At 34.1% G+C, this 15125-nt stretch overlaps 1 long non-coding RNA gene across 4 annotated transcripts; it reads right to left on the minus strand.

Moving 5' to 3' along the window:
- Positions 1-2291: 2291 nt before the first annotated feature.
- On the minus strand, positions 2292-4333 carry LOC110912407. 4 transcript variants are annotated; one of them, XR_004881239.1, is made up of 5 exons: positions 3970-4333; positions 3562-3806; positions 3266-3344; positions 2988-3177; positions 2292-2893 (listed from the first exon to the last, which is right to left on the minus strand). It is a non-coding gene; the product is annotated as an uncharacterized LOC110912407 (long non-coding RNA). The 4 variants fall into 4 exon arrangements; XR_004881240.1 differs by lacking the exon at positions 3562-3806 and having other exon boundaries at positions 3970-4331; XR_002577897.2 differs by lacking the exon at positions 3970-4333 and having other exon boundaries at positions 3562-3963.
- Between the last annotated feature and the right edge of the window lie 10792 nt (positions 4334-15125).

The raw sequence follows: 15125 nt of genomic DNA on the forward strand, positions 1-15125 counted from the left end.
TCGGCGGGATTTTACTATAATTAAGTTTGGCGTTTTATATCTAATGACGTTTTTACTTAGAATGGTGTGTGATTTTTGTTTTTGGCGTTTTATTTCATGAGATGGCGTTTTGTGTGGAGAAGTCAAAAAACTCTTTTACGCTTAATGAAGCGCGTCCACGTAATAAAATTGATGTTATTTACGAAAACGCCACCGCGCCAATCTAGTCCCTAGATTGTTTTGATCGGACGATCGATAAGCGTTCTCACACTTTCTACCGTTTTCTCTAAATCCCGACCCTATATATATATATATTTATGGGAATGATCCACTAAAAAGTAGATTTTGCCTAAGTAGCCTAAGAAAGATTATAATCATGCCATGTGGCACTCCTTATAAGTAGGAAGAAAGAACATTTTCGTCTTTATAAATAGGAGTGAGAAAGTGATATATGGCACCCCTTTTGTTTTCTAAAAATACAACAAAAAAAATCTAGCACAAAAAATATAGCACAAAAAATCTAGTACAAAAAAATATAGCACAAAAAATGCAGTACAAAAAAATAGCATAAAAGAATCTAGTACAAAAAAATATAGCACCAAAAAGTTCAGCAAAAAAATATAGTACAAAAAATCCAGCACAAAATATTGAGAAAAAAATTAAAAAAAAAATTCAAACACAAAAAAATTAGCACAAAAATATAGCATAACATACAGCACAAAAATGTTATAAAAGATAGAAATACAACACATTTTTGTGAGTTTTCTTATTCGTCATATTTTATATAGCAATATGGTACTCAAATTAAAGATAAAAAACGCTTGATTTTACCATGAAATTTTTATGAAAAAATTAATGTCGTATAAAAAAGTTATGAACGTTTAAAAAATGAGGGTGGAATATGCATGTGCCTTGCATGTGAAGAGAGAAAGTCAATAAATAGAATTTTCCCAAGATACGCTTACACTCCTCTTTTTTCCTACATCTTAATCTTAACGACTGATTTGAAAAATGAATAGTTAAGATTACTTCTCATCCTACTTAGGCAAAATGAACTTTTTATTTGATCCTACCCCTATATATATATATATATATATATATATATATATATATATATATATTAGATTGCACATCTCGTACAAGACAAAGAAATTGTACGAAGGGTAGGCGACAAGCACAACCATTGATCATTGATCTCCGAAGATCAATGAGTCAAAATAGGCGGTGACATTTCGTAATTATGATGTTCAAACAACTGACAAAACAAACAGAGAAAAGATATTCTGGTTCTTTCTCACTTGAACTTCTTTCTCTTTTGATTTTCAAAGGGCTATAACTTTTTCATACGTTAATATTTTTTTTAAATTACACCGTATTAACGACTATTTCATTATCTTAAATTCGAGCAGCGTATTGCTATAGTTTTCTTAAAAAAATTCACCTGATTTTGAATACCCATTACGTGATTACGTGATTTCGAATACCAAACACATGGCTACGTGATTTTAAAATACCCAACACACGACTACGTAATTACGTGATTCTAAATACAGAATTTTGAATACCCATTACGTGATTACGCGATTACGTAATAATAGTTGACTATGCATTATTATGTGACTACATGATTCCATTATAGTATTTTATGTAAAACCACACTGAGTGGTTGCGTAATTACGTAAAAACATAGCATGTAATACATAATATTTCATATGGAATACCTAATATTTTAGGTCTAACCATATACTGAATGTGTAATAATGTATTTGTTTATGTTGAATGTGTAATCACGTAATGGGTATTTAAAATCACGTAGTCATATGCTAGGTATTCAAAATCACGTAATTACGTAATGGACTAATAGGTATTCAAAAATCCTGTAATTTTTTAAGAAAACTATAGCAATAGGCTGCTCGAATTAAAAAGAATGAAATGCTCGTTAATACGTTGTAATTAAAAAAAATAACGTATAAAAAGTTAGAGCAGTTTGAAAATTAAGGGGGAAGTTGTTTCAAGTGATAAAGGACTACATTATCCTTACTGCCAATGACACATGTCCTTCTTTCCTTGTCGCGTATATTTCATACACAAAGTTGTTCTTGTACAGGATCCAATCTCATTTATATTATCTGTCTAGAACCATGTTTGTTATGAGGTTTAACCTTCCAATTCCCAATTTCCTGCCGTAGCAAACATCTACTTAATTAATATTTATTGTAAACCTGTATATATATCTATGTATATATAGAGAGATAAAGGGTAGGGATGTATAAATATTAATATTTTTTTTCAAATCTTTGCAACCTGCAGTGTAATAGGAAAAAAAATTCATTTATACGGGACTCATGCAAATATCACCGATGGAAACATTAGATATTGTTTCTTATTTGAGTAAACTAGAAGGAAGCCTCCCTGCCGCGATGCGTCCGGGGCTTACAAATTAACACGCAAAGAGATGAGCAAACAGTACCGAGTACTGGTACCGAATTTTTCGAACCGAAAATATATTTCGGTACCAATTTGCTACCAACTTTTGACGTTTTCGGTGCCGGTCCTGTACGGGTATTTACCGGTACCAAACTGTACCGTACCGGTATTTTCGATACCGGTACTGATCGGTACCAAGCTCATCCCTACGCAACATATACGAATGCATCCTCCTTATTGTAACAACATCTAATCTAGTTGCTCGAAACAATTTGAAAAATCATGAACTTCTAACATCCAAGCCACCAACATATCTCTCCGTCTCTTAACTTCATTATAGAAAGTGCATATTGCAACTCTTCACCACTTTATTCATCTTGTCACTCCTGAGCATCTAAGAGCTCCGTTTATGCTAAACTTTTTCCTGTTCCATTTATGCTATAAAGGTATTGTTTTTTTTAAAGAAGTCTGAATACTTATATTAGACCTGTATGCATATGTATACATTCATTAGGTCCCATATTGCTTTTATATTTAATATCTATAATTAAAATAGTTCAAAAAAATCAAGAATTTGATACCTGGGTAGCTTGAAACTGCAATTGAAACATGACACTGATCTTGTTGTTTTGCCTCTTCCATTTACCAGATTATTGGAACATTTTTGAAGTGAAATCTTTTACGTTATCTTGTATCCCATTGAGTGTAATGTGCCAGACATTTTATCTAAGCAAGAGACCCTCTTGAAAACAGAATCATGACAATGTAAAGCTGCAACAACAAACATTATATTACATCCTGAATACATTAAAAAAGCTATATTTACATTTAGATTATCCATTATCACAAAGATGCTTACATTTAGATTGTCCATTATCACAACAATGCTTGTGGATTCACTATAGCTTATACTTTCACATTAAAGGTTTGTATGACCACTGTGAAATGAAATAATACATACTCAGGTATTTAGACTAAAAGCAAACCCTTGGTTTCTGCTAAAGTTTGATTCAATGTCACTGCTTGTTTATGTACTTGTATCATAAATATTATGTAGAACATTGGGTTCAAAGAAAATTATGAATGAATAGAAATGGTTCTTTTATTGAAGTCCCTAAACTTACAGACTGAAAAAAATAAAATTCTTTCAACAACCTCAACTTCTTAAGAAATTCTTCTTTCATTGAAGTCAAACTCCTTCTTGTACTCAAATTTGCCTAATCAGCCCTTAAAACAAAACTGAAGACATCAATCTTCTTGATTATGAGCCTATAATGCAAGACTTTTCATAATATTTTGTTGTTGTGATTCATATCAAACTTCTAATACAAAGGCATTTATTTTGACTAAAAAGTCAACCTTTTCTCTTCATCCAAAAAGCTTAATCAGCAGCAATAAATCTCGAAATCGCCATCAAAACAAAGAAATCCACATAAATGCCTCATTCATAATGCAAAACTCAACAATACTTCAAACAAATTAGCAAAACCCCTGAATCTACCTACCACAAAGATAATATACAATAATCATGTCATCAATGATCTATAATACGAAAAAATTTACCTTTGTTCGTCGTCATCGTGTGCTTTGTTTGATTGAAGATGGTGGTCACGTTTTTTTATTCCGGAAATTGTACGGAGGTGCTCATAACCTCTATTTTTTCCAAAAAAAAAATACAAACCCTAATTTGACCTATTTTGCAACAATCGTCTTCAAGTTCTGTTAGCTGTGATATTCTAAGAATAGCAGGGATCTCCGATGGGTATGCTGGAGAAGACTACTCAGATAAGGTTAATTGTCGGCGGTGAAGCCATAGGAGGGAAAGAAAGTGAACTTGTATTGGGGATATGAAGAAGACACATATTTGGAAGAGGCCACACCGCATCAGAGGAAAAACTTACAACTCGTAAAGCGGAAAATACAATCTTACATTAGCATAGAATACCTTATAAGCAAGAGGTACAATTAGCAACTGCACAAAGCAGTTGCAAATTAGAGTATATATAAATTACAAGTTTTGTCCTTTATGTTTACATCTTTTTGCAGATGGTGTCATTTGAGGCAATGGTTGACAAGTCTGTACTTAGTGTTTTAAATTCTTGCACGATATGTCATTTAACACTAACCTGGTTATATCTTTCTATTAAATTAATTAGGGTATTTTTGTAATTTTATAAGGCAAGATGAGGGTACTTATGTGATTTTATCCATTTAATCAAAAAAACAAAAAAAAAAATTAAAACATACATAAACTCAAAACCCCTTCTCTCTCTCTCTTCAATCTCTCTCCTTTTTCTCTCGTATCTCTCTCTCAGCCATCATCCAGCATATGCAACCACCACCACCTCCAGCAACCCACCCTTATCTCCCTCTTTGCCACCGCCTCCATCAGCCTCACTGCCGGCGACGGTAAAAAAGGTGGTGAGCGGGGTTAGGAATGGCAATAAGCCGGGCTTGGCCGGGTATTGGTAATCCTAGGCCCTACCCGATTGTAATTCTTTGTCCCATACCCGACCTGTTACCCGTCGGGTATTTGTTGGGTAATTACCCGTCGGATATCGGGCATACCCGCGGGTATCGAGTATACCCGTTAATATTATAAAAATACCCGTTGGAACAAATGTGCAATTTTTTACTTTGATGTTTATATAATTTACTATTTTAATAACTATAACAAATGAAAATATGATTAATAACTTACATATGATATTCATACCACATATACCAAACTAAATCAAAACGATTACTTAATTAAGTAATTGTATCTGGACTACCTAATTGCATAAACATCCACATAATAAAGGGTGATAGCTTCCATATCCAATACACATGCTCAAAAATAAGTTATTTGTTCACTAAGCACTTGCCAAATACATATCCACGTATGACGTATGACTATAGAGAAGGTAATAAGTACATGTACTAAGTTTATATATATGGAAATCTATAATATGATACTTTCAGGCATTATTTGGGTAAATGGGTCGTGTATCGGGCGGGTATCACAAAATCCCATAACCATATCCAATTTTTTCCTTTTTTAAGCCCGTACCCGGCCCATACCCATTGGACATCGGGTATACCCGGCCCGTATGTTTCGAGTTTTAGGTATCCGTCTGGCTTGAGCTTTTTTACCATCCCTAAGCGGTGGTTGATGATAGCTAGCAAGGATTTTGGGAGATAATAATTAGGGGTGGCGTAGGTGGTGGTGGTGATGATGGGATTTTAGGAGATAATAATTAGTAGCATTCGCCGTGCTTCGCGGCGGAAGCAAGGATTTTTCCGTTTCTTACGTTATTAGTTCTGAATGTTTCTCCTCCAATGGACCATGAAGGAGGATTAAAATAATTTATCATCTATTTGCATTGTTTTTTATTTAACAAAGTAAAGTTCCTTTTAAAATCAATCAGAAAGCTTACACAAAACACCCATCATTGAATTTACCGGCAGATCAAAAACATTGATTTGTGAGATTTATGACCAAAAGGAAAAAAAAAAAAAAACCCCTAAAATTGGGTCAATCGAGAAAAAAGATGTGGTTTCAAAGTCTCGGTAGTATTCCAACAAAGAGGAGAGAACAAAGGGCTAAAGATGGAGATAAATACTGAAATTAGGCTGTTTGGAGATGGTGATCTTCACTGCTACCCAGATCTAAACGGAGGGTTTCTTCACCTAAAAAAACCATATTGTTATGAATATATTTATTATTAATGTGGTTATCAACACCAAAAATAGATTAGCTTTCTCTCCAAGTTTTGTACACCTATATATACCACTATTGTATCTCATTGTAAATATATCTATCAATAAAATATCAGTCTTTTCTCCCTACATCTCTCTCTTATTGTTTGATATTAGGCTAGTAGGTTGTTGTTTCACAACACGTTATCAGCACGAAAATGCTCTCATCAAAAACCCTAATCCCCTTCCTTACTTTTTTGATATCTCAACGTAAGAGGTTGCATAAAAATGCTAGAACATCAACCACCGGAAACAACAAAGCAACAGATGTCCCAGTTTTAAATTTATTTCCGACGGAACCGTCTTCGTAGATTGAGGTAAAAAAGAACCTAACCCTCTTCTTTCAATAATATGCACACTACGTATCCAATATGGATTTGTGAATGTATTTTGGTTTCCTGTTATGAAGATTATCTATATTAGAAACTAAGTAAAGAAAAAATTAAAAGTTTTATAGCAGATATTTTGATTTTGTATTTAAAAAACGATTAGTTTTCAAAAACAAGATTAGTTTACTTTACTGAGTTAGGGCTGTAAACGAGCCGAGTCGAGCCGAGCTAGACCCAGCTCGAGCTCGGCTCGAACTCGATTCGAGCTGGCTCGGCTCGAGCTCGAATTTCAAATCGAGCTGAGATTTGAGGCTCGAGCTCGACTCGATAAGAATTCGAGCTAGCTCGGCTCGGCTCGATCTAGCTCGAACTAACAAAAAACCGCACAAATTTCTACTTAAAAAGCCCTTAAAAATGAATTTCTTCATAGACTAAGGGCCATAATTGCCATTTAATTTAACCATATGGCTAAATATGCAAGTTTAAATAGTTAATTCACTTTATACATTGTGTTTACCTTCTTTTATAGGGGAAATACTCCCTTAGTTCTTGTTTTCCAAGCGATGTGGGACAAAAAATGAAGGATGTAAACCTTATCGAGCCAGCTCGCGAGCTCACGAGCCGAGCCAGACCAAACTCGAGCTCGGCTCGTTTACAAACCGAGCCGAGCCGAGCTGGCTCGTTAAAAACCGAGCCAATTTCGAGCCGAGCTTTCTTCGAGCTTTTTTCGAGCGAGTTTCGAGCGAGCTGCGAGCCACGAGTTTTTTGAACACCCCTATACTGAGTTAATCAATCGTTGACTATTGACTAGACAATATTTCTAGAATTCGGTTACACTAGGATGTAAATTGATATGCTTAATCAAATCTTTATTTTATTACCATTCTTAAATAGATTTTTTTTAGTTAGGAAATTTTATATCAACGTATAGTAGAATCCATTGAGTTACTTATCGTAACCAATAAAACCACTTAAATGAAAAGTATTTGTGTTAGTTTATATTTTTGTTTCTTTATTTCATTGAATAACCTTTGTATGCTTTGATTTTAAATCTCATGCATTTGATCGTATATATTCAATTTGAATTATACTTCCTGATTTAAAATTTATATTTTTAATGTATTGATTTTTCTATACAAAACTATCTAAACCTTTATGTTTGTAATAAAAGAGAAAGGTTGTTTATTAGAGCATCAGAAAGAAAAAAAAAATTGTTAATTTCTAGTTCCTGTTCTTTATCAAGAGAATGGATGATTTATTTCTAAATGCTCTTAGATTTATAGGATATATTTTAAATAATTATGTTTTTAGTTTACACAATATGAAATCAAATTATTATAACTTTATAACCGATGATGGTATAAACGATACTAATTATATTGAGTGGTCAAATGTTTTATTGTGTATATGTTTATGTGCTACCACAATAAGGGTATGTATTTGTAAATTTGTGTTAGCTACATGTCTAGTTTTATATATATACACGTTGTGTACATATATATGGTTGCTTATTGAAGTTGATTAAATAGTTTTTTTACACTTATTTGATCATATGTTAATAATATTTGCTCATGTTTCAAAAATGAGTGATAAATATATTATGTAAGATGGATATGTAATCGGTCATGTCGTGATATGTTTATACATGCACTATATATCTTTGCTTATAATTGATAAAACGAATATCTTATTTCACATAGTTTTTATTATAACTTACTTTACATAGTGACATGTTATAATGTTATATATTGTATAGTTTGGCTTTACCTTGCATTCTATATTCTATCATTAATACATGTGAATAATATCGAGAGAACAACTATTACCAAAGTTATGATCTATTATTATTATTATCATGAAAGAGTACAAATATTTTTAGATAAGACACTCAAAGTGTCATACTCACGCATCTCATTACTAAGTTATAAAATGTTGTAAGATGTTAGAACAGTAATATTATATAACTCGGACATATAATTACTTCTCAATTGTTGTTATGTGAGGAGAAGTTTATTCATAAGGGAAGATGGATAAAACAAACTTTTTTTTTGTCAAACCTCAAATATGTTCCCAAAGTCGCATCATTAAAAGGATGGATATGAAGGGTTTGAAGTGACTATATATTCGTATGTTCGAGAAAATAATGGAAAACCATGAAACTTGTGTGGTTTTATTTTGATCCATGAGGTGAATATATATTTGATCATTGTGATCATGGACATAGTTAAGAAAATTCTAGTGATGAGATCGACCATGAGAATTGTAATAATAGTCGTGGTAATAATGAGAAAGGCCACTAGAAGTGGCAAATAAAGGGAGTAACCATATCAGAATAACTCATTGAAAGTTTGAGATGACAATACGATGTTCTCTCATATTATATATGTTTATTACACAAACAATGTGCACATAAAACAAAGTGCAACTAATAGATTATAAACATAAACCAGAAGTTTATGTATCATGATTATTGTCTTAGTTGGCATGACCAGTTAGACCACACCGAGTCAATGATGATGTGAAACATAATGAAGAGCTAAAAGATTCTTCAAGCTAATAATTAGCATGTAATGTTTGTTCTCAAGGGAAATTTTATATTTTGCCAAATAAAGGAGGGTATGTATCCCTAAATATTCTGGAAATGATTAAAGGATACACATATCCCAACGTAATACCATTTAGTGTTTTTAAATCGATGCATCGTCTAAATGGTTATCAAATCCACAACCTGAAGTTTGTGTGATTGTGGCTTAGCTAATGTGATAGCAAACATATTAATCCAGATTAGTATTTTTATTTGGTAATAGTGAATTAATTCCCAAGTGATAAATGATTATTGAAATAAGTGTTGAATTTTCTATATATTTATACACGAACTGCTTTTGTTGAAGACGGTAAACAAACGTCTACGATTGATTGCAAAGCCAATAATCATGAGAGCAAAATTTAAATTTGAGTTCATGTGATTATACATATGCGATAACATTAATTCACATCAAACCAACATGTTGTAATAGTTTCTCCCCATTGTAGTTGGTTTTGTGTCAGGAGCCAAAGATATCCTTTTTTAAGATTTTAATTGTGCGGTATATGTTGAAATTGATCCACCACTATGCACAAAGATAGAACCTTAAAAGGTGGTTGGGAATAAATGATAACGAATAGATCTTTTCATGAGATATTTATTTATGACTTAATTAATTGATATCCACCTCAGTGGATTAATATTCCCAACATCAGGGGGAGATAAAAAGCAGTTGGAACAGAAATGAGTTTGTATGAATTATTATTGATCCTCAAAACTAAAAGTATGAACCAGAAATTCAAAGAATAACTCATTTACAAAGATTAGCGAATCTCTTACCAAACGCATTTACTGACTTTTAAAAGGTGATTATGTCACATATACCAACTGCTAATGCTCCAATTAAGATTAGTGTCCTAGAAGGACAATCACATGTTAGTAATAAGTCTATTGCACGTCTGAAGCGTGGTAGACCAGTCGATTCCAATAATAAAATTCCTCGAAAGTTGGAGCAACTAATTAAGATGGTCAAGTCGAGGTATGTAAAAGGGTCTCTTGAAGAGACATTAGACATGAAGGTTCAAGAAGGACCTCAGGTACCTGAAAATAAAGAGATCTCAATAAGTTGTATCATTTCTAAGATATGTATGGAATCGAAATAAAAATCGACGTCGTTATACTTTTGTAGATAATGTAGCGCTTGAAATGATTAATTGATGAGGATCACGATTTGAGATGTGCCTATGAACGTAAACATAGAAATGATTGGCCAAAATGGAAAGACGCAAATAAGGCAAAGTTGAATTCTCTAATGACATGGAAAGTATTTGGACCAACAGTCCATACAACTAAAGTTGTAAAATATATAAACAGGTCTTTTATGCGAATTATGTGAAAATAAAATTGAGTGATATAAGGAAAATTGGTGGCACAAGAATTTCCGCAAAGACCTATGATTGATTATGAGGAGACATATTCTCCAGTGGTGGATGCATTGACTTTCCAGTATTTTATTTGTCTGGTAAGTGGTAATATAAAGAGAGAATTGATATTCGTCTTATGAATGTTATGTATCACTTGATACTGAAAGTTTACATGGAAGTCCCGAAGGATTAAATTATGTAGGTCATGTAAAGTAAGTTCTCGAGAACAATGTGATCATTTATACATATTCGGATTTGAAGGTTATGATTATTTTACATGTTGGATATAATTGGAACTCCTGATGAGTTTCTAAAGCAATTGAGTGTTTAAAAGGTTAATTAAAACATCTTAACGATGTAATACTTGTGCACCAAGAAACATACATAGAAAACTTGTACCCGGTGATTGTGATATCTCAATAAATAGTGTACACGCATGGTACAATATGGATTTTGGAGTATTTAAGTTGCACTTTTTTTCCCTTGACTAAGTTTTGTCCCATTGGGTTTTCTTAGTAAGGTTTTTAATGAGGCAGCATACCTGATCTAGAAGTATCAGAGGGAACTAATGCGCATTACACGCTGCACTCTTTTTCCCTTAGCTATGGTTTTTTCCCACCGGGTTTTCCTAGCAAGGTTTTTAACGAGGTAGCATCAAGCGTATTATGTTGATAACCAAGGGGGAGTGTTATGAATATATTTATTATTAATGTGGTTATCAACACCAAAAATAGATTAGCTTTCTCTCCAAGTTTTGTACACCTATATATACCACTATTGTATCTCATTGTAAATATATCTATCAATAAAATATCAGTCGTTTCTCCATACATCTCTCTCTTATTGTTTGATATTAGGCTAGTAGGTTGTTGTTTCACAACACATATCTATTTTTCCAAGGTCTCAAATAGTAAAAAAACCACTGCTATCCAGATGAATACTGGAATTGCAAATTTTGTCCTTTATCTTTATACCTGATTGCAGGCGGTGTCCTTTATCTTTTGAATTGACGAGTTTTGTACTTTATGTTTTAAAATCCTGCACGTTATGTTCTTTAGGCCTAACTTAGTTAATTTTTTCGTTAAATCTGCTCACATGCGTTGCACATGAGGGTAATTTTGTCAATCTACCCAATTTAATTTGCTTTTTTACAATTAAAAATCAAAATTTCACCCTTTCTCCTACAATTTGTCTCTCTCATCTCTCTCTAAAAGTGCATACTATCAATCCATCATAGAGAAGAGAGATGATTTCCCAGATCCCAGATCTGGCCACAACCATAATGAAAACAACAAATCCGGCCACCGCTGCAATATCTTGAAACCCTTGAACACCTTCAAATCCGTTCACCACCACTGTGAAAACAACAAATCACATATTCCCCGTTACCAAATTAGTCATCATCTTCAGCATCCGACCTCCAGTGCTGCAACCCCATGATATCCTAACTCACCTACACCGATAACCCACCACCATCGTTTTCAGATCTGTAAATTCGCAAGAACAAATCACTTTCAAACACTTGATTTCTGGTTCTCACTTGTTAAACATAAGAAAACACAAGAATCACAACCCGATTACCCGAGCACCCTTCGATTCACCCTGTTACTTGTTGTCGTCGTACTGTTACACTCGGCTTCATTGACGATGTCGGAGAGTGTTTATTTGTCGACTGGTGGAAGTGCAGGTTCCGCCATTGTAGGTGCAAGTGAAGGGAATGACCATTACTTGTGTCTAAACCCTACACTACAAACACCACACCCACAGCCGGAGATCCGGATCTGGATCGGAAGGATCAGACTACACATCACTCTTCCTCTCTCTATTTCCACCATTTCTCTCTCTAGAAACCGGATCTACGATGGTAGTTGCAGATCTGGTGGAGGGTTACAGTTTGCTCGCAAAAAAATTGGGGTTTTAATGTACATGTAGGATGAAAATGGAGGATGAGGGACATGAAAATTTACAGGGATGATGACTGATTTATGATGTACCAGATGTGAATTTAGAGATGAACTTTGAAAGAAACCATAAGGAATTTGGATGTTTTGCAGGTTTTTTAGCAAAGATGATTGATACATGAAAATGGATGTTTTGGAGGTTTTTATATCCCTTGATCTTTGAAAGAAACCATAAAGAAATTGGGTTTATATATATTTTAATTAATATATTTTTAATTAAATGCGTAAAATTACAAAAGTACCCTCATGTGACTTGCACATGATCTTATTTAACGTTAAAAACAAACTCAGTTAGGGCTAAAGGACAAACCGTGCAACAATCTGAAACATAAAGTACAAAACTCGTCAATTCCAAAGATAAAGGACACCGCCTGCAATCAGGTATAAAGATAAAGGACAAAATTTGCAATTCACTCTAGTAATAATAAATGGGTAAAAAGACTAAATTATCCTTGGGTGATTAGATTTAGCCGAAGAAATTAACTGGGTTGTCGCTAAATGACATACCGTGCAAGATTTTAAGACATTAAGTATAGAATTTGTCAACTTTTGCGTCAAAGAACAACACCATCAAAAGGATGTAAACATAAAAGACAAAACTTGCTTTTTTTAATTAAATTTTGGAACGGTGACTTTTTTTGTATTAGGCTAGCTACCGCACTCCCCCAAATTGGAGAGCCCCTTTGCCCCACTCCGGTTGCCACTTGACAGTCGTTGCGCCACTAAAAGAGCAGAACTCTCTGGCGTAACACACGGTGGGACGAAAACCCGAGTGGGCTCAGGATAGAGTCTGGCACATCTGCAAAGAGGCTATCATTATCTTATTCACTAAGGGACTGTTTGGCAATATCTGAATGGTTAAGTGCTGAACCAGTAAGAGGTCTAAACCATTAAGTGCTGAACCAGTAAGATGTCTGAATCATTAAGAGCCTGTATAATGCTTAACCATTCAGAGACAAATGTCTGACCAATTCAGATTAGAGGTCTTAAACATTTAGACTCTGTATAAATCTTAACCATTCAGAAGCAAATGTCTGAACCATTCAGACATCTGCTCGTGAAACAAAGAGTCTGAACCATTAAGTGCTGAACCAGTAAGAGATCTGGACCATTAAGAGGTAAACAAACAACCCCTAAAGTGATAAAAATATGAATTAAACTTGAGTCTCCATGAAGAACCCAAGTCACCCTACCAATTTACTTTTCATATTATATACTTTACATGATAAATAAAACGACGTGCTTAAATTATTGTTGAATATCAATCTTTTTTTACCTCTTTATTGAACATGAATAGTGGAGACAAGGTCCCAAAAGTTAACTCAATTATTAGCCACAATCGTTATCCACCATGCACACCAACCCGACTTAAAAGGCCAGTGCGTTCGTTATAAGCGACTACAAACAGTACTAACTCATCCGAACAAAACCAAGATGATTAACAAACGAGCAGTTACCATCTTCTCTCTATCAATTATTATGTTCATGATGATCAAAGACTGTGACGGTTGGATGGCGCCCCGCAACAGCAGTTGTGGGGCGGCAGAGTGCCGTGTTTTTGAGGACGACGACCTAGAATTTATGATGGATATTGAAGTTTACAGGCGGATTCTTCCGGGGGGAGATCCTACACATAAAACCTCTGAAAGTGGAAATCAAAACAGTCCGGCTTGCAGCCCAAATTGTGCAGGCGGCAATTCTTACGATCCTGGTCGGCATTGCAAAACCGGAGACTATGGTTGCTAATGATCAGCAGGGGTGTTGGTCATTGTGTGTTAGTATTATTGTCGTGGGTGATGTTTTCATTTGTTTTACCGTTTAATATTCTGTCGGAATAAATTTTCATGTGTGCTTTGAGCTGCAACTCGTATGTGGTGTTTTGAATGAGATACATAAGATGGTTACGTAAATGTCATACGTTCTGTCTTCTGCTACCTTGATTATCTTCAAAGCACTGTATACAAGTGTATGATACTGTTATTGTGGTTCTCAATATATAGTTGATTCTGTAATGAATCCTTTGTGGTAATTACTGTCTTAATTAGATAGTTGTTGCCGACTTGTATTTTATGTTGTAAAAGTTGTACGTCTACGTTGCAACTAGATGGTATTTGGAAAAGCATGATCATTCAAAATATGATGTTTTGTTTTGTGAAATGCTGTCGTTAAATAAACGTACTTATAATTTGGAGTGATGTTGTTTGGATTGTTATGTGCAAGAACTGTGTTAAGAGATGAATAAGTGAGTGTGAGTGTTGGAAATATGTTTATTTCTATATTAGTTAAACTTTAGTTATGTTATTTATAATTATTCGAACAATATGTATATGTATTATATGTAAACTGATAACTAGAGTATTAGGACAAGCATGATAAGCGGTTCAAGGATAAGCGGGTAATTATATTCAAACTAAACTATAATGGCAGTTACCCGCCAAATCTAACCGCCATAGTGATGTATATTTATGTAATACCGGCAAATATTTGCCGGTTACCAAGACATTTTCCCGCTAATAGAAAGTGTCCATCAATCAATTCTTTTCTTTCAATTTTCTTGTTCTGCATATTCGTGTTCACCATGGCTGCAAATCACTTTGCTTCTTCCGCTGCAAATGTTCACACATATGCAGATGGTGATAATGTCTCGGGTGGCCAACATAGTGGTATCAGAGCCACTACAAGATCCGATGCAGAAATCAAACCAACTGCCACATCAATGCCATGTCAACATTGCATTGAT

This window comes from Helianthus annuus, chromosome 15 (assembly GCF_002127325.2).
Source record: "Helianthus annuus cultivar XRQ/B chromosome 15, HanXRQr2.0-SUNRISE, whole genome shotgun sequence".
NCBI classification, from domain to species: Eukaryota; Viridiplantae; Streptophyta; class Magnoliopsida; order Asterales; family Asteraceae; genus Helianthus; species Helianthus annuus.